The sequence below is a fragment of the Tasmannia lanceolata genome, unplaced genomic scaffold (assembly GCF_043159265.1).
Source record: "Tasmannia lanceolata isolate RefF3 unplaced genomic scaffold, GAP_Taslan_0.1 ptg000008l, whole genome shotgun sequence".
NCBI classification, from domain to species: domain Eukaryota; kingdom Viridiplantae; phylum Streptophyta; class Magnoliopsida; order Canellales; family Winteraceae; genus Tasmannia; species Tasmannia lanceolata.
Genome location: NW_027518685.1, coordinates 2,567,285 through 2,594,270, shown reverse-complemented (window position 1 = coordinate 2,594,270; position 26,986 = coordinate 2,567,285). Strand labels below are relative to the sequence as shown.

Genomic DNA, 26,986 nt, shown 5'->3' with positions numbered 1-26,986 from the left:
CGTATTGTTCTCCTCTCCTGTATTGGGTTGACTGTCTTAGTCGGCCCCCTGTTTTCATTAATGTAATTTGCATCCATTCCAAAAAAGAAAGAAAGAAAGAAAGATAAAGATCACATGCAATTTTGGTGTGTTTGCAAATTGTTACTACAATATTAAAAGGGCCGATATTGAACCCAAAATTGAAACTTGAATCTTATTTCATATAATTCCTAATGAGTAAAACCATCAAAGAAGTCCATTGTATCATAATTATAGTAGTCGACGCTACAATAGTAATTCTAGATCTTCGCCATCCCTAGTTTCATTTTCTTTGCTATTGAGGGGAAGAAGTATGATAAACACCGGGGATATGATGGTGTTAAAAAGCCTAATCACTACCGACCTTCTAATGTAGTAATTGTTACAACATTTTGAGAACATGCTTCTGGCTTCTTAGAAGAAGTTGCATCAGAGATGTTTTTTGTAATAAAAGCAGGTTTTTTAGGTATTGGAAGATTTACATATTCACTAGCCAGCATAAGAACAACCGAAGACATAGTTGGTCTATCTCCTGCATCGTCCTGCACACACAAAAGTCCAACGTGAATGCACTTCATCACCTCACTTGTATTCCATGCCTGCCTTAATGATGAATCCACCATATCCAGCCCCTTTCCTTCTCTCCAGAGTTGCCATGCCTGAGATAATCTTCAATTGTGTTGATATAGAATAAGAGAGATCATAAAATTACAAGAGTAGTTGAATATATAGTAGTTTGATACTTACATGTCCAAGAAGGGTCAAAGTGTTCTCGGAATGATAAAAACTAGTGTTCTTCATTCCACTGATAATCTCAAGTAAAATCACCCCGAAGCTAAAGACATCGGATTTCACTGAGAAAAGCCCATGTGAGGCGTATTCGGGAGACATATAACCACTGCATTCCAACATGTGAAACAATATTAGTCCCTTTGACAATGGATTAGATGCAAGTGTTACCCAATCTATGTATTCTAGGTATCTTATATGGTTGAAACAATTATATGTTTCCCTGGGTAGATTGAGTATGTGAAGCTTACTATGTTCCGACCACTCTTTTAGTATTTTCTTGAGTCTGATTTCTTTCAAAGATCCTTGCCATCCCAAAGTCCGAAATTTTGGGGTTCATCTCCTCGTCAAGAAGAATGTTGCTGGTTTTCAGATCTCTATGAATAATTCTCAACCTAGAATCTTGATGAAGGTAAAGAACTCCTCGAGCGATTCCCATAATGATGATGAATCGTTTATCCCAGTCCAACAACCCATGTCGATTTGTTTCTGGTGAGTAATAATTCCCATTGAAATTCAAGATGTCAGCTGTCTCGGTAGATACAAGCATCTAGTACTGATGCAAATTAAGATATGAATCCGAGTTTAATGGTAGATTCTCTAGGTAAAGAAACACACCAAAGAGAAAGTAATTCAAGCTTTTGTTAGGCATGTACTCATACAGTAGTAGCTTTTCATCTCCTGCAACGCAATAGCCTATAAGCCTAACGAGATTTTGGTGCTGAAGTTTGGCAATTAATGTAACCTCATTCTTGAACTCCTCTAGTCCCTGTCCAGAACTTCTAGAAAGTCTTTTGACAGCTATTTCTCGTCCTCCTTCTAGCTTACCCTGTAAATTCATGAAGTGCAGGAAAATAGATTAAGCGGCTAGGATGATCTGATCATGTTGAGAATGGTTGCTTACCAGGTAAATGTGTTGGTTGAAGTTGTTGGGATGGTCTAGGCTAAGATTTGGCCAAATAAATAATAAAAGAAACTCGAAGTTGGTCCAATTAGAAGGAAAATGCTTGGTTATAAGCATGATTATGGGCCAATTTTCACCTGTAACCATGTGTATCCTTGATACCAAGGATTGCATTAGTCCCTACAGGAGAGGTGTTTATGAAAATAATAAGGTTCAATAAATACAATGTTACCTTGTATACAGGTCCAAACCCCCCTTGTCCAAGTTTATTTTGATCCGAGAAGTTCTCTGTAGCAGCTACTATGCTTTCAAATTTAAAAGATGATATTTCTATATCTCTGTCTTGATCAAAGATGTCTTCTGAATCTAGAAGTGATGCCATTTCCAAAATATTTTCAATTTTTCCTGTTCCATTACAAGATATTAGAAGCCTTCAATTATGCATGTCTAAGATGTTTATTCATTTCATAACTTTATCAATACCTTTTCTCTTGGCCATCCTCCACAAACAATAGGCGAATATTATTAAGAAAATAATACCTATAACAACCGTTGTTGTTATTATCGCCAATGGTGTCTTATTATTTCTACCTTCTGCATAATAAAAAAACATGTTTCATCAATTCATCATTTAAAAGAAGATTGATCCGATGATGGGTGTAAATGCCTGTAAATTTTCACATTCTAATCACTATCAAAATGGATGATTATGAATCATGCCCTATAGTTGTACCCTCTAATTGAGATCAGATGGGGCTTATGGGGCATACATGGAGCTATTTATTTGTTTCATTGGTGTAAAAGGTTGGTTCATGATGAGGCAATCAAGTTTAATACCTGCAGAATATGATTATCCCTACATTAATATTGAAGTCATGCCAGGAAGAACATCCTGATTTAACCTTTTTGGGTAAACTCCATATGTTCCTCACAAGGTTTTAAATTTCGACCGAAATCCGAAATTTCGTTTCCCCTCAGCCGAAATTTAAGGGATTTCATTCAAAAAGTATATTTTTTTCCGTTAAATAAAGCTTTCCCGAAATTTCAGCCGAAATTACCGAAATTTCCTCTGGAATAAAATAATATTTTATCTGGTTTCGTGGATTTCGCCCAAAATTTAGGGATTTCGGTTTCGGTGAGGACCGAAACTACCCCCGAAACCGAAATTTAAAACCTTGGTTCCTCAATGACTTAGGGTGACTATAAATTACCATGTGTATTGTGGGCCATATAAGTTTTTCAGAAAGTGTAAAACGGGCTAATCATTGAATGATTATTCGCTTACTTGATGTGCAATTTACAGCCAATGGGTCCGACCGAAAGTTTTGATTGCAGATGCACATTCTCCTTCCGGCCTTATCCTCTGAACAATTTGAATGTGGCCATGCTGCGCAGTCCTTTGAAGTATTACATAGTGGCTCTGTTGGAGGCGCCCATTCAATCTCAACCCCTTCCAGCCAACTGCGTAATGGTTGGGATACAGGTTGGGATAGATTCACTTTAACGATGCTTGTGTAAGTAAAGCAGTTATTGCTTGAAATTCCCAATACATGTGATGTTGTCGATGAAAACCTCCAACGACATAACTGCAACACTTCCTCAAATCAAAACAAGTTGCTTCCTCTGTGTACTTCCGGCACACACTAGAAGAAGAGCAATTGAAAGTCGGTGAGGGTGGTGGTGTGGAACAATTGAGCAGCAAAACAGTGTTACTATTGGTCAGATGGAATGGTAGGCTATCGTTCAAATGTAAATCATTACTTTGGAAACCCGGTTTCCAACAAATACTTGTGTCATTCAGTTGGATAACGAATCTTCGGGTTTCTTGGTTGATGCTACTGATTGTATAAGAAGAACCATTGAGCGCATTGAAGCTAAGCTTGCCAGTGTTGATGTCGCATTGGAAGCTGCTGTAGCTAGGATCCCCACAATCAGGTCCGGTGCTTAAAGGATAGGGGATGATATTGGCTCCACAATTTTGGCAACCTCTATTCTCTGTGAGAGGTTAATTTTAAGAATATCAGAAAAATAAAATTCCATTACTAATCTAGAGGGAATTATGTGTGATTGAAATTTATTCTTTTGGTTTATTAGAAAACTACAATTCCACACAAACAAGAATAGTTTGAATTTAAACACAGTAGTTAGCTCGGGTCGACTTCGAGTTTTGAAACGATTTGATGTCTTTGTTTATTTTTATACAATTGATTATGTTTGTTTGTGTGTTCAAATTTCAAAATTTCCCAGTCATCATATACTAGACTCAGCTATTCTAGAATGTAGTTTTGGTAAATATGGTTGGATATAAAAACTGGAAAAATAGAGGAATGCATGATAGTGGAGTCAGCTGGTCGCACGCCTGTATAATTGTTATAAAATGTGTACTGAATTTTCATTGTAAGTGATGTGATTTTCTGGGGTTGGGATAAAGAAACCGGTGTTGGCAGAATTAATGAAACAGAAGATTGAGTTACCTTACTACCCACTAGTGACACAAACAGGGCTAGAGGGAAATTGATACCTTAGTTCCTCTTATGGATACCTCTAAAATAAATTTGCATATTATCTTATATGCAAGTACTTCTGAAGTTAAATTAAATATGGCATTAGCATCTGAAAAGCCATGTTAATGACTTCCAGAGACACCTTAATGTCTCATGTGCAAATAAGTTTTACTTAGAATTGTAAAATCTTACAATCAGGGATATTTTTAAGTTAAAATCTGGATTTCATCAGCTAAGAAAACCTAGATTTTAGCTTATGAAATCAAGGTTTTAACTAGGAAAATCCATAATTTTACAATCCTGGATTATAAAATCCATGTACGCAAAAAGGCTCCTTGATGTCTAAAAAAAGTCTGATGTTTTGGCTTGGGTGAATTGCATGTTTTAGTTAAAACAGAGTAAAATACCAATTGGAGAATATAGATAGTTTACTAGCATTTTTTGTTATGTTTCAGCCTGTATTTTGCTCTCCTTTGGTTCTTTTAACCAAATTGCTATGTTTATTTTTCTTATACATTCGTTATCACATTTTTTCTTTCATATTTTCCTCTAAAAATAGTTTTTTTTTTTCAGGATTTGCCCTGTTTTACTTTAAAGTTTTCAATTCAACAAGTTAATTCTATGGGTAAATATGGTTAGAAGCTATAATAAAGAGATAGTAGGAAAAGATGAAGTAGAAGTTACGTAGTGGTAGTTGGGATTTGGCAACCCGTACGTACAGGTCCCATGCCTCGTTTAGCTCAGCCTCCTCCTTAACGCCCTTCAATTCTCCATCGATAAATAGGCAGTTACCAGTCCTAGTCGCATTGAAAGCTATGCTACTCTTATTGAAAGCATACCCCCTACAACCGCAATGTGTGAGGCATTTATTTCTGCAATCACCTTCTTCCGTATAGTTAGACCCTCCTTGTCCCTCGTCAAATTTCACCCTCCCCAAAGCTAAGAAGCCATCTTCATGGTTGCACTGGAACCGTGTCTTTATGGTGCACCCGCCGCTCCAATCCCCCGAATCCCAAAGCCTAGGCAACATAGGCTCGTACCCTGGCAAGCACTTGCACACCGGCGAGTTATTCTGATTACAGCTCCCAAACACACCGCAGGTATTGTATTCACTGCATTGTTCTATCCGTCCAGTTACTCCATACATGTGGTTATCAAAGAGTAAGCCAATTGTTCCCAACTTAAGGGTCGGATAATTATCCCACGAGAGGGGGTAAGTGCCATAAATACCAGAATAGGAGTAAGTGAAATAAATCCAATCGTTGTTGCTGACAATGCTCCCTTTGTATGCCGAGTGTTCTGGGTCTCGGGGAATGCTCCTATAAAAAATAGTCCCGTTCCGAGTTACGACTCTCCGGGTTGGAATTGACCCCCGCCAGATGAAGAAGTCTTTCGATTCTTGAGGATCCACACCGAATTCAATTCTTCCAGGAGCTGGATCACGAGGAGATCTCCATGATGTGAGCTCTATGATTTCTCCAGTTCGTAGGTTCTTCCCAATCTTCATACCAGGGAGCATCATATGAGATGGATGATCGAAGCTCTGCCATAAAATTCTTCCAGATCCACTTGAGTTTCCTTCTCTTATGACGAGATTTCCAGAATCCAATAGCACTGCATTCATGGAACTACCAGTTGATACAACCGATGATACATTTGTTGACCAGATTGTGGCTTTGTTTTCACCCAAAACCACAAGATTTCCATCACGTTTGAAGGCAAAAGTACCTTTAGAAACAATTGGCTTTTCTCTGTTGGCAATCCAAATGACACCAGATTCTCCGTTACGGCTAACAAAATTGGCTTCCATGTGAAACCATATTCCGACATACCGATAAGTGGGCTGGCCCGGATTGAAGAATCCCAACTCAAAGACCTTGTTTGCAGAGATAAGTGTGTTGCCATCCCTTATCGATTGATTTGGAGCGAGGGTGTCTGGTGCTGCGGCGTTGTTGCTGGTTAGTATGGCAAAGCAGGATATCAAGAAAAGAAGTAACTGTTTGCTCATCTCTAAAAAGGATATGAGATTATTGCCTTTCTTTTGCTATATATGCATATTTATTAATAAGCAATTTCACACACACTGTTTTTCATAATGAAACGCTTTCTTAAGCCAGCAGTCAAAGTATATTCCAACGTGATTGGTGGGTGTTGGATATCAGCCCCCTTTCTTTATCTTATCCTAATAACTTAACAACTTAATTTTCTTCTCATATATTTTAAGAAGGGAATTGATGTAGGCACTCCCTTTTTTAATGGCACTCCACCCTCTGCTTTAGACATTCTGAATTTAGCATCGTGAGGCTTTTTCCAGCATATATTTCCAAGTCCTAGGCCAATTAAAAAAGTGGGTTAAGAAAGTTGGAGTGCCATTATTAAAATAAGGGCATGGGGATGCAATTTCCCTAACTCTTTATTTGATGCATATGTTTGGAGATCTCTTGTTCCTTGTGTCAATGCCAGTCCATTTGAAAGTATGTTATTGGGTTGAGCCAACCTTTGATCCAGTCAATCAAATGTTTTAGATTAGGCCTTAGGCGTAGCATCTGACTTTTCCGATGACAGAACCATTTTAGCTGACAAGTTGTGCCATGTAATTAAATAAGCACTTGTTATTTAATCGTCCAATTAAATAAACTTGATGCCTCTCATGCAATGAGATAAAAGCTCCATCTATATTTTTCATAATTCCCCAAATACCCTTTAGTTAAAAATTAATTATTTGGGTATTCCAAATGGATCCTATGATGTGTATACACCAAAAGAACTATGTAAATCTTTTCCCTAGCATTAAATGCGACTAAACTAGTCCGTCTGCGCAATCTAATAAATGAGGGATTCTTATTCAAAGGATATAAATGGTTCATTCAAATTGTGAGTGGGATCGTTGCGTCAAATCATTGTACCCCTATTCACATCTAATATGCGCAAGTCCTTTCTCCATTCCACATCTACCGAGTTGGGTCCTATGGGGGGTGAACAACTACTGCCCCTGGGCCCACTCATGGTATACCTTCCAATCAAGCAGTTAGGGCCTGCAAATGTATTTGCAAAATCATTTAAAAGCATGCAAGTGTTTTAGCAAAACATTTGATAAATCATTTATCAAATCTGCTTGGCCAAGCTATTTTATAGGCCTACCACTATTACCGAACTGTAGATGGCATCCCCATAATTGGGGCAAAGAATTCCATGTCGGGCATCCCTATCAGCCTCATGGGTTTGTCCAAGACTCCAATACTACCCTCTGGTGACCTATAGAAGGATCATGGTTAGATAGACCAAGAATCTAGGCCGAGCCCACAGAGCAATATGATCCATCAGGTCTAAGGACATGTAAAGGGTCCTATCTGGTAGAATAGTCTTACTTACTCTTGTCTATAAGCTATTCTAGTGTGATCCTATTTAGTTTGCGATCCCATTGTCGCATTTACTCTTCTTGCTTAGGGTCCACTCTCCAAGTGACTAAGATAAGGCCCTTCATGACACGTGCATATAGACAAGACTAGTGCTGGTTGTGTACAGGAGGAGATATCCAATCTCGACTCCAACCAGGAACCTTTAAAGTCTGCAAAACACCGGGATACCATATCTCCTTACTCTCTAAGATCTATGAATCCTTGAGCAAGGTATTCCTACTTTGCTATCTAAGGATGAATATGTGTCAGATAACAAGTGAATCACATATTCAATATGATAATACCCAATAGATGTACATGAAATATTTTCTTTATTAATATTAATGTGAAAAGATAAGCAAAATGTACTGGCTTCTAGGGCACTAACTCTAACATTGATCACTTTAACATTGATCACTCCACTTCCATCTCCGAGAACTATCTGACAATTTTCTTCATAAAACGATGTTAGTTATGGTCACACCAACTGATGCTGCCTCCACACCAAGCTTCGTTACTCCGCTTGCTAATAACACTATAGAGAAAGAGTTGGCACAACTACAGAGGTGATTGGCAGAAAAAGGAGATGAAGTTACCAATTTGATAGAACGTACGGATGGTGTGAACAATCAACCCAAACAAGTGGCGAACCAAGCTCACAATTTGTTGCCACCACTGTCACAACTGGTTTCCAGCTACTGTCAAATTAGTTGAAATATTTTAGAAGTGAAAATCTCAAAAATTAAAAAAAGAAGAAGAAGAAAAGGTTTCAGAGTCCCACTTCTCTGATAAACTCGGATTATGAAATCAAAACATTGGTTAAAAAGAAAACAATATTATGTGTTTTGCAAAAGGTTTCTTACTTTAGAGTCCTATTGTCTGTTAAACTCTGGATTATGAAATCCAAGCACTGGTGACATAAAACAATCTATGTGTCCTGCCTTCGTCCTATTCTTTTTAGCCGTTAAATTTCATCTATTGATTGCAAAGGAAATGTTGCTGCTACCATGCACTTATTTTCAACAAATACTCACCCTTTTCTTATATGTTTGTCAATGTTTTATTGAATATTTTTTTGTCAATTTTTAAAGTCATATTTTTGTAGCCTCCTTTTCTTTGTTTTACTTCAAGCTGCTTGTCATGGTAATGGTGCTAATATTTATTCCAGTATTCCTGAAGAGCTACATGTGCTTTTGCTTGCATCTGACAGCAGCCACAGAGGCTCACTTTTCAGCAGATTTTGTCTTCATTCATGAGGTGGCTGCTGTCAGATGCAACAGACCATCCACGAAATGCCTTCTGCGGTGGACGCTAGCTTCCCTTCGAATATTTTCAAGACTTTGCTCATTGCTATGGGTTCGAGCCAGCAGGGACAGGGAATGCCATTCGATCTGGTTTTGGAGCTTTGGATCCACTCGATGGAGAGTCACCTATGCTTACTCGCTTGGGTCCGATGGTATTTTCACCTTCCATCAGTTATTGAGCAACTAGGTTGTACCAGCCTCCCCTCTATTGGGCATTGGAATGAGTGGCTCAGTTTCCCTTCCATCTGGACCTGGCAAACGGGTGGGTCGGGTTGGGTCGACCCGCAGGTGGGGGTCACGCGGGTTGCGGGTCAAAATGACCTGCATTCCTACGACGGGTCAGCAACCGGTGACCCGTACCCAGTGCGGGTGGGTCGGGTCGACCCGTGGGATGACCCACAATTTTTTCCAAAAAAGTGTTTTATTGGGCGGTGACAAATTCACCCCCTTCTATGTATGAATTCACTCCCTACTTTTCAAAATGGACGGTACAGCCTACACCATAGGATGATCCAAACCGTCCATTTGATGGGCCACAACGTAAATAGATCGTGCCCCAAAAATCATTGCCATAGGATGATCTCAACCATTCGATCTATAGAAGTTTCCATATCCCTCTTTAGATTGGAGGGTTAGAATCATCCTATGCTACCTATTTACAATATGGCCCATAAAATGCACGGTTTGGATCATCCACAGAATATATAACATCTCTATTCAGAGTTTCATACCATTAATCAAAGAGAAATGAATGAAATTACCTGTGTTAGTAAGCCCTCTTCAAGCTTCAGCAGTTCCGTTCGTTTCTTCTCAAGTCTACCCGTGTCAAAGACTCATATAGAAGAAAGCCCAACTGATGGAAAGGGTGGAGAAACCTCCATCCACCACATGGCAAGACCAAGCTTAACACATGGTCAAAATAGAATGGAAAGTGATGCCTCATCATAGCATACAATCTTGCACAGATGAATAATCTTTCCATTCTACCATCATTGATTGCCCAACAGCCGTTACAATCTATTTACAGAAACTTCCAGACAACTGCTGACCATTATTACTACATTTGGAGACATGCCTAATCCTTTCATTCAATTACCATTGATTTCTCAAGACATGGCTGCAATCAATTCCCATTGACTTGCAACTTACTGTTTTTGTCTTGATACATTGCCTTTTATTGTATATTGTGTAATCTTTGTAATCTTTGATTGAAGATTGTGTAATATCTGAACTGCATATAAATATACGTGCAGTCAATGTATACAGACACGGTGAAATAATAAAGAGAGAGAGAGTCTTCTTCATTCTTTGTCCCTTGAAACTCTTTATGGTATCAGAGCCATTCTCTGCTCTTTGTATTTCTCCTTCATCCTCTTCAATGGCATCCCAATCCTCATTGCTTACTGCTGCAAAGTACCCATATCCCTCCACCCTAAACATCGGAAACTTTGTTTCCCTTAGACTTACACAAAACAACTTCCTTCTCTGGAAAACCCAATTCATGGGTCTAATCGAGAGCCAAGAAATGAATGGCTTCATTGATGGAAGCTATCCTATGCCCGACAAATTGATCTCAATCTCCTCTGCTGAAGTTGCAGGGGAGAAACAATTTGTTGAAAATCCAGAATACAGCTTATGGAGACGATCCGATCGACTACTCCGTGGTTGGATTGCTGGAACTTTATCTGAAGAAGTTCTAGGCCTAATAGTGGGCCTTGACACCTCCATCGAGGTATGGAGAACTCTTCTCGACTCGTTTGCTCTAGAGTCTCAAGAGAGAGAGCTGTACTTGACTAACTGCCTACAATGTCACTCTTTGGAAGGGAAAACAATGGCAGAATACATTCGTGGGTTCAAGGAAATCTGCGATGATTTGGCTACCATAGGACAACCACTAGGCGATCGACAAAAGGTTTTTGGGCTTCTCAAAGGACTGGGCTCGAGTTATGAGTCATTCACGACCACTATGCTCAAACCCCCTATCCCTTCATACAAAGAACTTGTCCCTCTACTCCAAAGCCATGAGATGATGAGAAGCATTCACTCAGAGAAATCCCATTATGGTGCAAATCAGCATGGGGCCTTTACAGTCCAACGTACTCAAGGATACAATGGACCCAAAAATAATCGGCGTGGTAGAGGTGGACAACACAATTTCAACTCCAAAGGGCGTGGATTCTCTCCGGCTAACTACAAGCCGCAACATGGAAACGATCCTCCAAGGCGTAACCCCACCCTGAACAAACTCCATGATCAAGCACCTCAAAAGGAGAAAGAAGCTCCTGTGGTTTGTCAAATTTGCAACAAAAATAATCATACAGCCATCCGTTGTTATCAGCGATTCAATCAGACTTATCAGCCCGAAGATATGACACAAGCTCTTGCTGCCATGTCTTTATCTGATGCTCAAGATCATTCCTGGTTTCCAGATACGGGTGCATCTCAGCATATGACAGCCGACACTGGTAAGCTTGATCACTTTAGACCTTATCTTGGTTCTGATAAAATAATGGTTGGCAATGGTGATATTTTGAACATCACTCACATTGGAAAGACTTCCTTGCAAACAAATGCCAAAAAGGAGATTGAGTTGCATGATGTCTTAGTTGTGCCTGAAATTAAAAAGGATTTAATATCAGTGAGCCAACTAACCTCACAATTTCCTTGTGTTTTTGAATTTTCTTCCGATGGTTTTGTTATAAAGCACAGGAAATCTCAGAGGGTGATTGCCTCGGGCAGTAGATCTGGAGGGCTATACGTCTTGGAACCAAAGCACAATAAAGCCTTCTTCTCCAATAGATTTCGAGCAGTCAATGACGAAGTGTGGCATCAACGGCTTGGGCATCCAAATGAGCGTGTGGTGGAGTTTCTCAAGAAAAATAAGTCTATTATTAGTAAAAATAATAAGGTCATTAGCCATATTTGTGATCATTGCCAGTTGGCTAAGTCTTGTCGGTTACCATTTCTTTCAGTTACTGAACATTCTAATGAACCACTTTCTAAAATCCATTGTGATTTGTGGGGGCCATCTCCTGTCTTATCTTTTCAAAAATTCAAGTATTATGTCATTTTTGTGGATGAATGCACCCGCTATACCTGGTATTTTCCATTGAGAAAAAAATCAGAATTCTTCATTTGCTTTGTGAAATTTCACAAGCTTTTAAGGAATCAGTTTGACAATAATATAAAGACCTTTCAATCCGATGGTGGTGGTGAATTTTCCAACGCTAGTTTCCTTCATTACTTGGAAGATAATGGTATTAAACACCAAATCTCTACCCCACGAACACCTGAGCAAAACGGAATGGCTGAGCGCAAACATAGAAATATTACAGAATTGGGGTTAACTATGTTGTTTCACAGTGGGACCCCTAAGAGATTTTGGGTGGAAGCATTTGGGACTGCTACGTGGCTAATTAATAGACAACCAACACGAGTTCTTAATATGGTGAGCCCTTTCGAGAAGCTAATGAAGCGAAAACCTGACTATGGGTCACTACGAGTTTTTGGTTCCCGATGCTTTCCGTACTTACGAGACTATACTAAAAACAAGTTTGATCCAAGATCTCTACCATGCATCTTTTTAGGATATAGTGAATTCTACAAGGGCTATCGATGCTTTTACCCTCCCACCGGGCGTGTGTATCTATCTCGACATGTGGTCTTTGATGAAACCACCTTTCCCTTTAAACACCCAGGTTCTCTCTTCTCTTCTTGTGATGCTGATAATGAATTAACCACCTTTCATGAATGGTTTTCAGGGACCAGTGAGACATCCAATCCTAGCACTATGGATCGGAATGATAGTGTCCAATCATCGGCCTGCCCCCAATTGTATCCAACCACTCCTTCAGATGAGCCACGTACTCCCAACTCAACTCCAACTCAATTTGAACCCACCGTTGAGCCCATGAGTCCAACAGGCCCCCCCACCATTGTCTAGCCCACATGATTCAGGGTCATCTTCTCATCCAACACCGTTAGAAGACCATCCTGGCTCAGGTCTATCGTTTGCTGAGCCTACCTCATCATTACACCACATGGGCCCACTTGGTTCTCCTAATCCTACTACCCACTCAATGACCACCCGATCTAAGTCTGGTATCTTCAAACCTAACCCAAAATACCGTTCTCCTTCTTTTGCCCTTCTTACCCATGATATTCCATCTGAACCAAGGAGTACAAAGACGGCACTTCGTCATCCGGGTTGGTATGCGGCCATGAAAGAAGAAATCGCTGCCCTCCATGCAAATTCCACATGGGACCTTGTTCCTCGCTGTCCCACCATGAATGTTGTGGGTTGTAAATGGATCTACAAGACAAAGCTCCGCTCTGATGGCTCCCTTGAGCGCTTAAAAGCACGCTTAGTCGCAAAAGGGTTTACTCAAATTCCCGGTGTTGATTTTCTTGAAACATTCTCTCCTGTTGTTAAGCCTGCTACTATTCGGATTGTTCTCACTATTGCTCTTACCCGACATTGGGATATCCGCCAATTGGATGTCACAAATGCCTTCTTACATGGACACCTCTCTGAACCTGTGTTCATGGATCAGCCACCTGGGTTCCACGATGTTACAAAGCCCGATTATGTATGTAAACTCAATCGGGCCCTCTATGGGCTTCGACAAGCACCGCGAGCCTGGTTTGATCGGTTCAGCAACTTTCTCCTCGCCTCTGGGTTTCGTTGCAGTACCGCAGACTCCTCTTTATTTACTTACCATGGTTCTCGTGGTACGATGCTACTTCTCTTGTATGTCGACGACATTATTCTCACTGGCGACTCCTCTGACTTTGTACATTATATGATTTCTGTGTTAAGTCGTGAATTTGCCATGAAGGACCTGGGTTACCTTCACTACTTCTTAGGCATCGAAGTTCATCGCTTCTCTGGTGGATTATTTCTTAACCAATTGAAGTATGCCACTGAGCTTTTGGATCGAGCTCAAATGAAAGGTTGTAAACCTATATCTACGCCAATGGTGGCCAAACCTCGGGAACATGCGGGTAGCACTATCCCCTTCTCTGATCCTCAATTCTATCGAAGCATTGTTGGTGGCCTCCAATATCTCACATTCACTCGGCCGGACATTTGCTTTAGCGTGAACTATGTTTGCCAATATATGCACAATCCCTCGGTACATCACTTCCAGTTGGTCAAGAGAATTCTCCGATATGTCAGTGGCACGCGCGACTTTGGACTTCGGATTCTTTCTCATAGTACTCTTGACCTTTATGCCTACTCGGATGCAGATTGGGGAGGCTGCACTCTTACACGGCGTTCTACCACCGGTTATTGCACCTTTTTGGGTGCTAATTGTATTTCTTGGAGTGCAAAGAAACAATGCACCGTGGCTCGCTCTAGTGCCGAAGCGGAATACCGGGCCCTAGCATCTACCGCTGCCGAACTGACGTGGTTATCATTCATATTACGTGACATTGGGCTTTACCTCTCTCGACCGCCCATCCTATTCTGTGATAATATCTCAGCTCTCCACCTCACAATTAATCCTGTATTTCATGCTCGCACAAAGCATATTGAAATTGATTATCACTTTGTGCGAGAGAAAGTTGCTCTTGGATCTCTTATCACCAAATTTGTGGCTTCGGATCGTCAAGTTGCTGATACGCTAACCAAACCGCTCACTCGGAATAAATTTGAAGCTTTACGTGTCAAACTAGGCCTATGGCCATCTCCACGGCCCAGTTTGAGGGGGAGTATAGAAGAAAGCCCAACTGATGGAAAGGGTGGAGAAACCTCCATCCACCACATGGCAAGACCAAGCTTAACACATGGTCAAAATAGAATGGAAAGTGATGCCTCATCATAGCATACAATCTTGCACAGATGAATAATCTTTCCATTCTACCATCATTGATTGCCCAACAGCCGTTACAATCTATTTACAGAAACTTCCAGACAACTGCTGACCATTATTACTACATTTGGAGACATGCCTAATCCTTTCATTCAATTACCATTGATTTCTCAAGACATGGCTGCAATCAATTCCCATTGACTTGCAACTTACTGTTTTTGTCTTGATACATTGCCTTTTATTGTATATTGTGTAATCTTTGTAATCTTTGATTGAAGATTGTGTAATATCTGAACTGCATATAAATATACGTGCAGTCAATGTATACAGACACGGTGAAATAATAAAGAGAGAGAGAGTCTTCTTCATTCTTTGTCCCTTGAAACTCTTTAACTCAAACCCTATCTAAACAGTGTAAACGAAAGAGAGAAAATGAGAAATGGCCTCTCTTTTAAGTTTTAAAACCCTAGCTCTGATCTTAGCCCTTGATCTCATTTTCTATTTCAAAATAAAAAATATTAAAAAAAAATCCAAAAAACCGTAGGTGCCTGCGGGTTGACCCGACCCGACCAGTGTTTTTGCGGGTTGGGTTGCAGATTGGTTTTGATGGGTCACCAAAAACCCGACTCGTGCCCGCAAATTTGTGGTGGGTTGGGTCGACCCGCGGGCACCGGTCGAGTTTGCCAGGTCTACTTCCATTGATGAATGGAATGGAATTTCCATGGATTTAACTGCATATATGACTTCTCGATTTGTAAAGTGCCATTATACTCCTCTTGTTCAGTTATTCGTAGATAGATAGGTACATACCGAAAATCGTACGAAATTTTAATAGGTCACTCGAATGTGACTACTCGATTGGTCAATTGCCAAACTAATAAGACTGCTTAGTCTGCTTTAGCTAATAAGGCAAAGTAGGAGACTTCTTTTGCAAAAACTCCTATTCTCAATTACTTTCAATAGAAAATGTAACTAGGGCTGGCAATTTCACCCGAAAAAGCTGGGATCCGTCCCGCCCTGCCCCGTTTGGGGCGGGGATTCTCCGATTTGAGAGGGGAAAGGTAAGGGGAAGGGGATTTTAAAAATTCCCCGGTGCGGGGAGGGGAAGGGGATGGAGTTGTCCCCTCCCCGCCCCGCCTCGCCCTGTTAATCAATGCCATTTTTTTGTATATTTTTAAGTGTTTTTTTTTTAGGAAAACTACTAGAAACTCTGTGGATCGGCTACAAGATTCCCCCAAACATAGACTTAGCTTGTCTTTTCCTTTTAATTAGCTTCTGAGAGCATTTTGGGAACTATAATAACCTTTTGACAAATGTTGAAATAATAAAGACAAGCTGAGTGAGTGAGTGTATGCAATTATCAAAAAATCGTAGTGCCAACATCGGTAGCCAAAATAAATTGCATTTTATTATTAAAAGTATGGTATGACCCGCACCATACGATGATCCAAACCATCCATTAGATGGGGCACACCCTAAATAGGTTGTGCCCCAAAAATCATTTCCATAGGTTGATCCTAACCCTCCGATCTATAGAGGAATAGGATCATTCAGTACCTCTACAGATCGGAGGGTTAGGATCAACCTAAGGAAATGATTTTTTGGGCGCAACCTATTTAGGGTGTGCACCATCTAATGGACGGTTTGGATCATCCTATGGTGCGGGCCATACCTTACTTTTAATAAAGTTAGGAGTGCGATCATCAGAATACAGTAGTGCTCATAACATTTCCCAAAATTAATGATCCAAAATGGGGTTTGGATGTTGGGTACTCTAAGTGGCAGGCTATGATACCACTTGATCTAAAATTGAAGTTGGATCGAATCCAATTAGCAATGTGCGGAAATCCCATCATCCAACAACAGCTACTGTAGGTCCAATGGGTCCATCCATCCATCGTCCACACACAAATATCGAATATGGATCTGCCCTCTCTTATTAAATCTTCAAGTAAAAAAACACTGCAAACAAGTGAAATCTGGACGTTCGTTGCTGCCCAGTATTTCAATCAATATATAAAGAAGAGAAGACAAACTCCTTATACCAATCTCTTGCTAATTTAATTAACAGCTAGCCTATCGATTGTTAGTTTATAACATTTTTATATATTGAAATTGCATCAAGTTGATTAGGGACACGCAGCATTAGTGTATCAATGACTAAAGAGGGGGTGATGATGGGGCGGGGCGGGGATTTTGTCCCCGAAGGATGCGGGGAGGGGAAGGGGATTAGATATTCCCCGCGGGGAGGGGAGGGGGATTCCCCACCATCCCCGCAGAGGGGAGGGGAAGGGGAGGGGGGAAATTCCCCGCAGAGGGGAAGGGGTAGGGGACCCTAACATCCGGCCCCGACCCGCCCCGTTGCCAGCCCTAAATGTAACCCCGCTCCTCACTCTCTCCGCCCCTTGGATACCCCTCATTTATCCACGCTCCAAAACCCTAACACCCAATTTGTCATCCTTGGCAACAATTTGCGAAGAACATTTTAGGGTAATTTGTTTCTCCATTTCCATTTAATTGATTTCTTGCTTCTTTTGTTCTTCAACATTTTAAATTGTATACTTTTAAAACCTATTGTAAGTGGAAGTTTTTATAATTTGCATCACTCAAACAAAGTTTTGTATTATTTTTTGACATCGGTAAACCTGAGTTGTATTTGGTCCCTTTTCCATTTTCTTTCCTTCAGTATTCTAACTCTTCCATATTCCAACTTCATTTCCACAATCTATTTTGGTTTCGACGAGGAAATTGAAACGTTCTGGGTTGTCTTCCTTTTGCCTATTTCTTGAGAAATGGGTCACTCCTCTGATAATGTTTCTGAGGATTCCCAAGCTACCCATTTGAAGTTAATGCCTTTCTCTGTTATTAGAAAGAAGAACCTTTTGTTTTCTTCCTTTTTTTTTGTTGCTTTTTCATTTTTCTTTTTCCATTAAATAGTTCTGTTACATGATTTTCCAAGGTTTGTCTAGGGAACCAAGTCAAGATTTTAATCTGGAGTTGGATGAAGAAACACTTATTGCAAAATGTTTAACCTGCGTGGATAGAGGTCAGTCATCTTGTCTGAATTAATCTGTCTGTCTTATCTAATGCCCATGCTTAAAACTGTAGATCTAATTAGTGGCAGTTGCCAGCTTCTTCAAAGGATATAAAACAAAGATAAGTATACTAATTTTGTGTTCCAATTATTTCCTTTAGAGGCTGGCGTTTATATATTTCTGTACAAACATTCCTCATCTTACCACGTTGTCTGCAATTATGACTCAAATGCATTCCCAAGTTGTGTAAACATTTGTACATCCCTTTCATTATGGAACTACTGGTTTGTCATTGGATATATTTCCTTTTAGGTTTAATAACATTTTAAGATCATAAAAGAATGATGCATGAATGAGTATGGTTGAATGCATTAGAGGAAATTATCTTGGATATTTGATATGTTGCATGGGTATGTAGGGGTGTAAGGGTAAAAGGCTTTTTTTGCATGGGTATCTAGCTTAGCTATGTTCTTGCTTTCTTGGCATGCATTAATGCATATAGCATGGCAAATGTTTTTAATTATTTATACACTTTTGTATATGTGCCATGTGTCTTGCAAAGGTAAAAGGATTTAATACATTGGATCAATACTATTTTTTATAGAACCTCTCATAGATACACATATAGTGTGCTTTTCCTCCAATTTATAGGAGAAGCCTCAGGAAGACTGGGATGAAACTTTACTATTTTTGGAACTGGCAGTTCCAGAAAAAAAAAAAAAAAACAGTCGATGTTTTTATTTCACCAAGTAGGAGCTGTAACCGACAAATTACCTCAACCAGTACCGCAGGCTAGCTATTCGAGGTTTTCTGCCGCTGTTCTTATTTCACCTTCTGCCGGCATCAATTTTTTGGGCAGCCATACCCCATTGCAGTTGGAAAAAGTCTCAGTTCCCCACCAAGCATGGAGAAGTGGCAGAGGGATCCTCCACAAGCAACCACCATTGTTGCCAAAAGAAGAAAAGCAAATTTCTCTTAGTTTTTTTTTTATTATTAATAAAATTCTCTTATTTGGAAATTGACCAAAGCACCTTCTGTTCCAATCTTCTGAAAGTCCATAAGAGAGATACCCTTGATCCAATCAAACATGAATCTTCAAAGGATTTATCCCAGTATGATTTTCCTGTTTGTACTATGCGTGAAAATCCAATTTCTGGCTGTACATCAAGGTTGTAAGCAGTTCATGAAGATCATACAAAGATTCAAGTTTATGGGTGAGTGAATGAAAGGAATAGTCCTCTCCTGCCCTTTGGCTTGTTTCTTTGCTTCCAACTGTTATTTGTATAGATATCTAAGGAAATGATATCAACACACCCTTATTCAAAGTAAGTGTTTCTTGAAAAATAAAAAAAGTGTTCTTTTTATGAAGCCGTGGAAATTTTTTTTATAGATATTTAGAATGTGTGTCTTAAACGTTTTTCTAAAAAAGGAATTTTTTTGCCGTAAAAGGTTTAAACAGAAAACCTTGATGAAAGTTCTAGAAAAGGTTTAAAATGAAGTTCTAGAAACTATGGTCAGACCGACATCAAGAGGTTTTTTTCTCTTTCTCTCGATGAAAGTTGTTTTTGCAGATTTTATGTAACTGTTTCATTTTAGTGAAGAGGTTAATAGCATATCACATTCATCCAATAATATAACTTGACTACTAATAAGACACAATACATCAAACTCATATACAAATATTTCAAGAATAGAATGATCAAGATCACATGCCATCTGAAAGGGCCCAAATTGAACCCAAAATTGAAACCTGGGTCTTTTGTCATATAATTCACAATGTTTGAAACCATCAAAGATGTCTAGTGTATCAGAATTCTAGTAGTTGGGTCTAAGTGGTAGTTTCATATCTTCCCCACCCCTAGTTTCATTTTCCTTGATATTGTGGGGAAGGAGGAAGATTAACATTGGAGGTCTGATGCTATTGAACACCTAATCACTACCGACCTTCTAATGCAGACATTGTTACCACGTTTTGAGAACATGCTTCTTGCTTCGTAGAAGTTGCATCAGAGACACTTCTTATGAAGAAAGCTGGTTTTTTGGGTATTGGAAAATTTGCATATTCACTAGTAAGCCAGTGAACAGCCGAAGACATGATTGGCCTATCTCCTGCGTCTTCTTGCACACACAAAAGACCGACATGAATGCACTTCATCACCTCACTTATATTGCATGCTTCTCTTAATGATGTATCCACCATATCCAAAAGCTTGTCTTCCTTCCAGAGTTGCCATGCCTGAAATCATCTTCAACTTTGTTGATATATAACAAGAGAGATGATAAAATCACAAGAGAAGTTGTATATACTAGTTTGATACTTACATGCCCAAGAAGGGTCAACATGTTCTCGGAATGACAAAAACTAGTGTTCTTCATTCCGCTGATAATCTCAAGTAAAATCACCCCGAAGCTAAAGACATCGGATTTCACTGAGAAAAGCCCATGCGAGGCGTATTCGGGAGACATATAACCACTGCATTCCAACATGCGATAAAAACTTAAGCACTTGGATATTGGATTAGCTGCGAGTGTTATGCAATCAATGTATCCTAGATATCTTATATGATGGAAGGCAAGATTATGTAACTGATGCTTACTATGTTCCGACCACTCTATTCGTATTTTCTTCAGTCTGATTTGTTCCAAAGATCCTTGCCATCCCGAAGTCTGAAATTTTGGGGTTCATCTCCTCATCTAGAAGAATGTTGCTGGTTTTCAGATCTCTATGAATAACTCTCAACCTGGAATCTTGATGAAGATAAAGAATTCCTCGAGCAATTCCCATAATGATGATGAATCGTTTGTCCCAATCCAACAATCCACGTCTATTTGTATCTGCCAAATATTCCCATTGAAATTCAGAAAGTCAGGAGTCTTATTAAATATATATATATATATATATATAAGCATCTAGTAATAATGCAAACTTTTCCAGGTAAAGGAACACACCAAAGAGAAAGTAATTCAAGCTTTTGTTAGGCAAGTATTCATATAGTAGCATCTTTTCATCTTCTGCAACGCAATAGCCTATAAGCTTAACGAGATTTTTGTGCTGAAGTTTGGCAATTAATGTAACCTCATTCTTGAACTCCTCTAGGCCTTGTCCAGAACTCCTAGAAAGTCTTTTCACAGCTATTTCTTGTCCTCCGGGAAGCTTACCCTGTAAAGGTATAAATCATTTCATCAAGTGTAGGAAAATAGATTAAGGTGTTTTGACTATCTGATCATGTTGGAAACGGTTGTAAACCAGGCTCCACAAATCCAATAAAAATACACAAGGGCTGAAGTTGTTGAGTCTGTCCAAGCCATTTTTTGGCCAAAATAAAAAAAGAATCAGGGAAAAACCCAAAGTTGTCCAAGGAAAAATCATGGTCATAAGCCTAACCACCGGCTGAATTTTCACCCGTTACCATATGTCTATGCTAGTTAACAAGGTTTGGATCAGTTCCTAAGGCCCTGTTTGTATTACAAGAAAAACATTCAAGTCAAGTCAACTCAATTTTGTCCCAAACTAGTTGTGGTCGGCTGATGAATCCTTCAGAAAATTTTCATGAAGATAAACATAACTAAGGTCCCGCTAAAAAAATTGCGTTGCGTTGGTTCAAGTCATCTTTCCGTAAGATTAAGTTGAAAAGTTTTGAAATTTTTTTCCTTTCCAAACTTTTCATGAAAATTCCTGCAATCCAGTCAAGCCCTAAAGGAGAGGGGTTTATGGAAATCATGTGGTTCAAGAAATGCATGGTTACCTTGTATACAGGACCAAACCCTCCTTGTCCAAGCTTATTTTCACATGAGAAGTTATCTGTAGCAGCTGCTATGCTTTCAAAGTCAAAGGATGGTATTTCTATACCGTTCTTCTGATGTAAGTTGTCTTCGTCACGTGGAAATAATGGCGTTTCAAAAAATGTTCCCCTGTCTCCTGTTTAAGAACATGATGTTAGAAGTCTTGAGGTATACATGTCTGAAGTGTTTACTCATCTCATAATTTTATCGAATACCTTTTCTATTGATCATCCTCCACAAACAATAGGCGAATATCATCAAGAGAAGAATACCTATAACAACCGGTGTTGCTATTATCATTGCCAATGGTGTCTTCTTATTAGCACTACCTTTTGCCAATGGTGTCTTCATATTATCACTACCTTCTGCACAGCAAAAAAAACATGTTTCATCAAGTTATCGTTTAAAAGAAGATGATCCGATGATGGGTGTAAATGATGGTTTCCAAATTCTAATCACTATCAGAAATATATGATTCTGAATCATGCCCAATAGTTGTACCATCTAATCGAGATCATATGGGGCTTATTGGGGCATACATGGAGCTATTTATTTGTTTCGTTGGTGTAAAAGGTTAGCTCATGATAAGGGGATCAAGATTAATATAGGATATGACTCTCCCTACATTAATATTAAAGTTATGGTAGGAAGAACTTCCCGGGTTAACCTTTTTGGGTAAACTCGATATGTTCATTGAAGGCTTAGGATCACTATAAAGTGACATGTGTACAGTGGGCCATCTAGGTTTTTCACAAAGGGTAAAACTGGCTAATCATTGAATGATTATTTTTCATATTGGTATGTACTTACCTGGTCTACAATTTACAGCAAATGGATCCCACTGAAAGTTTGGATTGCATATGCACATTCTCCTTCCAGCCTTATCATGCGAACAATATGAATGTGGCCAATCTATGCAGTCCTTTGAAGTATTACATAGTGGCTCTGGTGGAGGCACCCATTCGATCTCGACCCCTACCTGCCAACTTCTTACAGGTTGGGATAAATTCACTTTAACGATGCTTGTGTAAGTAATGCAGTTATTACTTGAAATTCCCAATACATGTGATGTTGTCGATGAACCTCCAGCGACATAACTGCAACACCTTCCCAAATCAAAACAAATTGCTTTCTCTATGTACTTCTGGCACACAATAGAGGAAGAGCAATTGAATGTTGTAGAGGATGGTGATGTGGAACAATTGAGCAACAAAACAGTGTTACTATTGGTCAGGTTAAATGGTAGGCTATCATTCAAATTTACATCGCTACGTTGGAAACCTGGTTTCCAGCAAATACTTGTGTTATTCAGTTGGATAACGAATCTCCGGGTTTCTGGGTTGATGCCGGTAACTGCATAAGAAGAACCATCGAGCTCATTGAAGCGAAGCTTGCCAGTGTTGATATCACATTGGAAGCTGCGGTAGGTAGGATCCCCACAATTAGGTCCTGTGCTTAAAGGATAACGGATGATATTGGTTCCACAATTTTGGCACAATTTTGGCATTGCCTTGTTGCATTCTCTGCAAGAGTGGTTAATTTTAAGGATATTAGAGAAATAGAATTTTTCAGAATTGATCTAAAGGGAATTATGTGATTAAAATTTATTCTTTTGGTTTATTAGAAAACTATAGTTCTACACAGAGAAGAATAGTTTGAATTAAACCCACAAATTATACAACTGATTCTTTTCATTGTGTGCACATGACATCTATATGGGATTTGCAAATTAGAGTAAAGTGTTTCTGAGCTCGAGCTCAAATAGCTTATCTGAGTTTGAGCGTCAAAACCTCATGTGGGCCCACATTTTGGGGGTGATCCAAAGCATTTATTTGAAAGGCCATTACATGGATAGGTTGCCTACAAAAAATCAGGTCCATAGTATCATCCTCACCCGTCCAAAAGTGGAGGGAAAATGGACAAATATTGTTTCTCCACAGATCTGCCCATTTTTTCAATGACTTAGAAAGACGCCTTAATGTCACCTACGTAATTATGTTTTAACTTAAGATTTATTTGTAAGTAAGGCCAATTTTGTTGGTTTCATTGGCCGTTTTTTTTTTACATGGATTTATAATCCAGGGTTGTAAAATCTTGGATTTTACAAGCTAAAACATGGATTTTATAAATTAAAACCTGGATTTCATAAGCTAAAATTTAGGTTTTAAAGATTTTACAAGCTAAATCCTGGACTTTTTTAAATTGAAACCTGGATTTTATAAGTTAAAACTCCAATTTCATAAGCTAAAATCTAGGTTTTCTTAGCTTTTGAAATCCAGGTTTTTAACTTATAAAATCCATGTACCCAAACAGATCCTTGATGTGTAAACTGATGTTTTGGTTTGGGCGAATTGTAATTGTTTAGTTACAACAGAGTAAAACACCAATTGGAGAATATAGATAATTTACTGGTACTTTTTGTTTCTTTTCCTTCCATATTTTGTTCTCCATTGGTTCTTGTAACCAAATTGATATGTTTTTTTTTTTTTTTTTGTTTTTATAAATTCATTATCACATTTTTCCCTTTCATAGTTTTCTCAAAAAGTACTTTTTTCTTTTCGGGAATCGTTTCATTTGAGAAATTATATGGTGCCCGACTGTTTAGTCCCTTGTTGGTGGTACTGCCTACAAGGGACTTGACGCTCACTGTATAAAAACTCGTCTTATTTTCCTTTGACGTTTTAAATTCGACGAGTTAACTTCTGTTCATAAATATGTTGGAAAGACAGTTGCAAATATAAAAAGGGGGATGATATTTTATTTTCACCCCCTCTGCCGTACTCATTTGCCCCCATGATAACGTGAACAGTGGCAACTTTAACGGTTTTTGACGTCAAAGCATGTTGTGTTTGTGTGTGGGTGGGGGGGGGGGGGGGGGGGGGGTGTAAGGGGGTGTTGAATATATCATCGCTCATAGTGGTGCAAGTTTGGCCCTGAGCCTGAAACAGGGTCTGGGCTGGATTTTCCAACCCTAGGGGCGGGTCAGGGTTCATATTTTAGGCCCTGACTCAGGGTCCGTTCGGGTTCAGGGTTAATACCTTCAGTCCGACCCTAAGTTTTTTCTATTATATAATTGAATCATCTGTGCTTGTGTCTTTTGCTAATGTTTTCTATTATCTTGTATTGATGTTTTTTTAGATTATTATTATTTATCGTCTCTGCTGCCAGTCATGTTGTTGAATTCATATTGTCTTATTTTGTTCCCTTTCTCTATTTATTGATCATTTTGTTCTATATGATATGTGGTTGCTTTATTTTTTGGCACTCTTAATAGCTATTTTCATTTGGGTCAACCAGGGCCAGCCCGGCCCAATTAGGGCTGGCCTGGGCTGTGCTGAGCTTGTAGGGTGGGCAATGGCTTGAGATTTTTCAGCCCTGACTCAAGGTCAGCGTGGGTCAGGGCTGAGATAATGGGATCCAGGGCTGGGCTAGGGTTTTGAAAAACCCGACCCAACCTGAACCTGACCCTGTTGCAGCCCTAATCGCCCATATAAAAAAGCAATAAAAGGTAGAAGTTACGTCGTAGTATTTCGGATCTAGCAACCCGTATGTAGAGGTCATACGCCTCTTTTAGCTCAGCCTCCTCCCTAAGACCTTTCAACTCCTCCGTGATAGTTGTACAGGCATTCGTCGCATCAAGAGCAAACGCCGTACAACCGCAAGTTTTGAGACATTGTTTTCTGCAAAGATCATCTTCACCAGTGTATACAAATTGATTCAGATTGAGACCGTTCACCCTCCTCAAAGCCAAGAAGCCATCTCCCTCGTTGCACTGGAACGGTGTCTTTATGGTGCACCCGCCACTCCAATCACCCGAATCCCAAAACTTAGGCCGTGCCGGCTCATACCCCGGCAAGCACTTGCACACCGGCGAGTTATTCTCGTTACAGCTCCCAAACTCACCGCAAATATTGTTTTTGCATGGGTCCATCTCTACTGCCAAGTCTTCGATGTACATCTCGTTGTCACGATAATAAATGTATCCTGTATTTGACAATAGGATCACCGGGACAGTCGTATTGGTGGAGTAAGTGAAATAAATCCCATCGCTGTTGCTGACAACGCTGCCATTGTATATCATCGGGATAGAGTCTGTGGTAAGATTGACTTCAAATATAGTCCTGTTCGATATTTCGGCTTTCAAGATTGGAATTGACCCCCGCCAGATGAAAAACTGGTTCGATTCTTGAGGATCCACGCCAAATTCAAATCTTCCGGGAGCCGGATCATAGTCAGTTCTTCACGATATAAGCTTTTTTATTTCTCCAGTTCGTAGGTTCTTCCCAATTTTCATACCAGGGAGCATTGCATGGGATGGATGATCGAAGCTCTGCCATACAATTCTTTCAGACCCACTTGAGTTTCCTTCTCTTATGACTAGATTTCCAGAATCCAATAGTAGTGCATTCCTGTATCTACTTGATGCAACTGACACATTTGTAGACCAAATCTTGGCATTGGTTTCATCCAAAACCACAAGATTTCCGTCACTTTGGAGGGAGAAAGTTCCGTTATAACCCATTAACTTTTCTCTATTGGCAATCCAATAGATAGACAAATCAATCTCACCATCTAAAGGATCATTGTACTGCCGTATTCCCACATACCAAACACCGGACTGGTGCGGACTGAAGAATCCCAACTGAAAGACGTAGCCTGCAGAGACAAGGATATCCCCATATGTTATGGATTGATTTGTAGTGAGGGTATGTGCCGCAGCCGAGTTGCTGCAAGGTAGTATGGAGAAGCAGCACATAAAGAAAACAAATAAGTGTTTCCTCATCTAAATGAATCTGAGATTATTGTGTTTCTTTGGCCTATATGTATATTTATTTATAAGCAATTTCTTTATTAGTAGACCCTACCGGAATGTTTTTTTAAGCCAGATGTCAAAGCATGTTACAGTTTTCAAAAGGGAGATGATTTTTAGGATTATGCGCCCTCATGTAACGTCAATTGTTGCAGACTTTTAACACATTTTTATGTCAAATCAAGTTAAAAGGGGCGCATAATCCTACACTTGGGTGAAAAAATCATCTCCCTTTTCAAAAAGTTCCGGGTAACCAATGAGAAATATCTGATTTGGTGGCATTATAAAAAAACGAGTAAAATACCACAGGCGGATATACATTCCAAACTACTACCCGATACAGGTGACTTCACTTTAAAACATGCACCTATTTTGAAAAGATGAAGGAAAAAAGACCCTATTGCCCTTCCTGGCATCATCAGAGCCCAGATAGCTTACTCGGATTTGTTGCACGATAGTACACCACAACATATAACTTGCCTCTATGAGAGTGGGAAAAATGTTGGTTCGACTACCTCAATAAACGATGGTTCGATTAGATAAAGGTCCGAGTGAGAAAAACACTGGCGGTATACTTAATAACGTTGTCGTTTCTTAATGGGGTGATCGACCGCCTTAATCAACA

At 39.6% G+C, this 26,986-nt stretch overlaps 1 long non-coding RNA gene and 2 pseudogenes across 4 annotated transcripts; 1 reads left to right on the top strand and 2 right to left on the bottom strand.

Moving 5' to 3' along the window:
- Positions 1-167: 167 nt before the first annotated feature.
- On the bottom strand, positions 168-25,210 carry LOC143885618 (uncharacterized; annotated as a pseudogene). Its single transcript, XR_013253513.1, has 17 exons — positions 25,071-25,210; positions 22,362-23,074; positions 21,767-21,916; positions 21,515-21,687; positions 20,718-20,928; positions 20,366-20,603; positions 20,091-20,241; positions 19,709-20,004; positions 10,067-10,148; positions 4,900-6,259; positions 2,997-3,706; positions 2,195-2,305; positions 1,944-2,116; positions 1,426-1,636; positions 1,059-1,296; positions 766-916; positions 168-677 (listed from the first exon to the last, which is right to left on the bottom strand). The product of XR_013253513.1 is annotated as an uncharacterized LOC143885618 (transcript).
- Positions 17,014-19,136, top strand: LOC143883921 (uncharacterized). 3 transcript variants are annotated; one of them, XR_013252602.1, is made up of 3 exons: positions 17,014-17,223; positions 17,703-17,779; positions 18,420-19,136. It is a non-coding gene; the product is annotated as an uncharacterized LOC143883921 (long non-coding RNA). The 3 variants fall into 3 exon arrangements; XR_013252600.1 differs by having other exon boundaries at positions 17,693-17,779; XR_013252601.1 differs by having other exon boundaries at positions 17,693-17,779; positions 18,397-19,136.
- Positions 24,977-26,334, bottom strand: LOC143883916 (G-type lectin S-receptor-like serine/threonine-protein kinase At4g27290; annotated as a pseudogene).
- Positions 26,335-26,986: the final 652 nt, after the last annotated feature.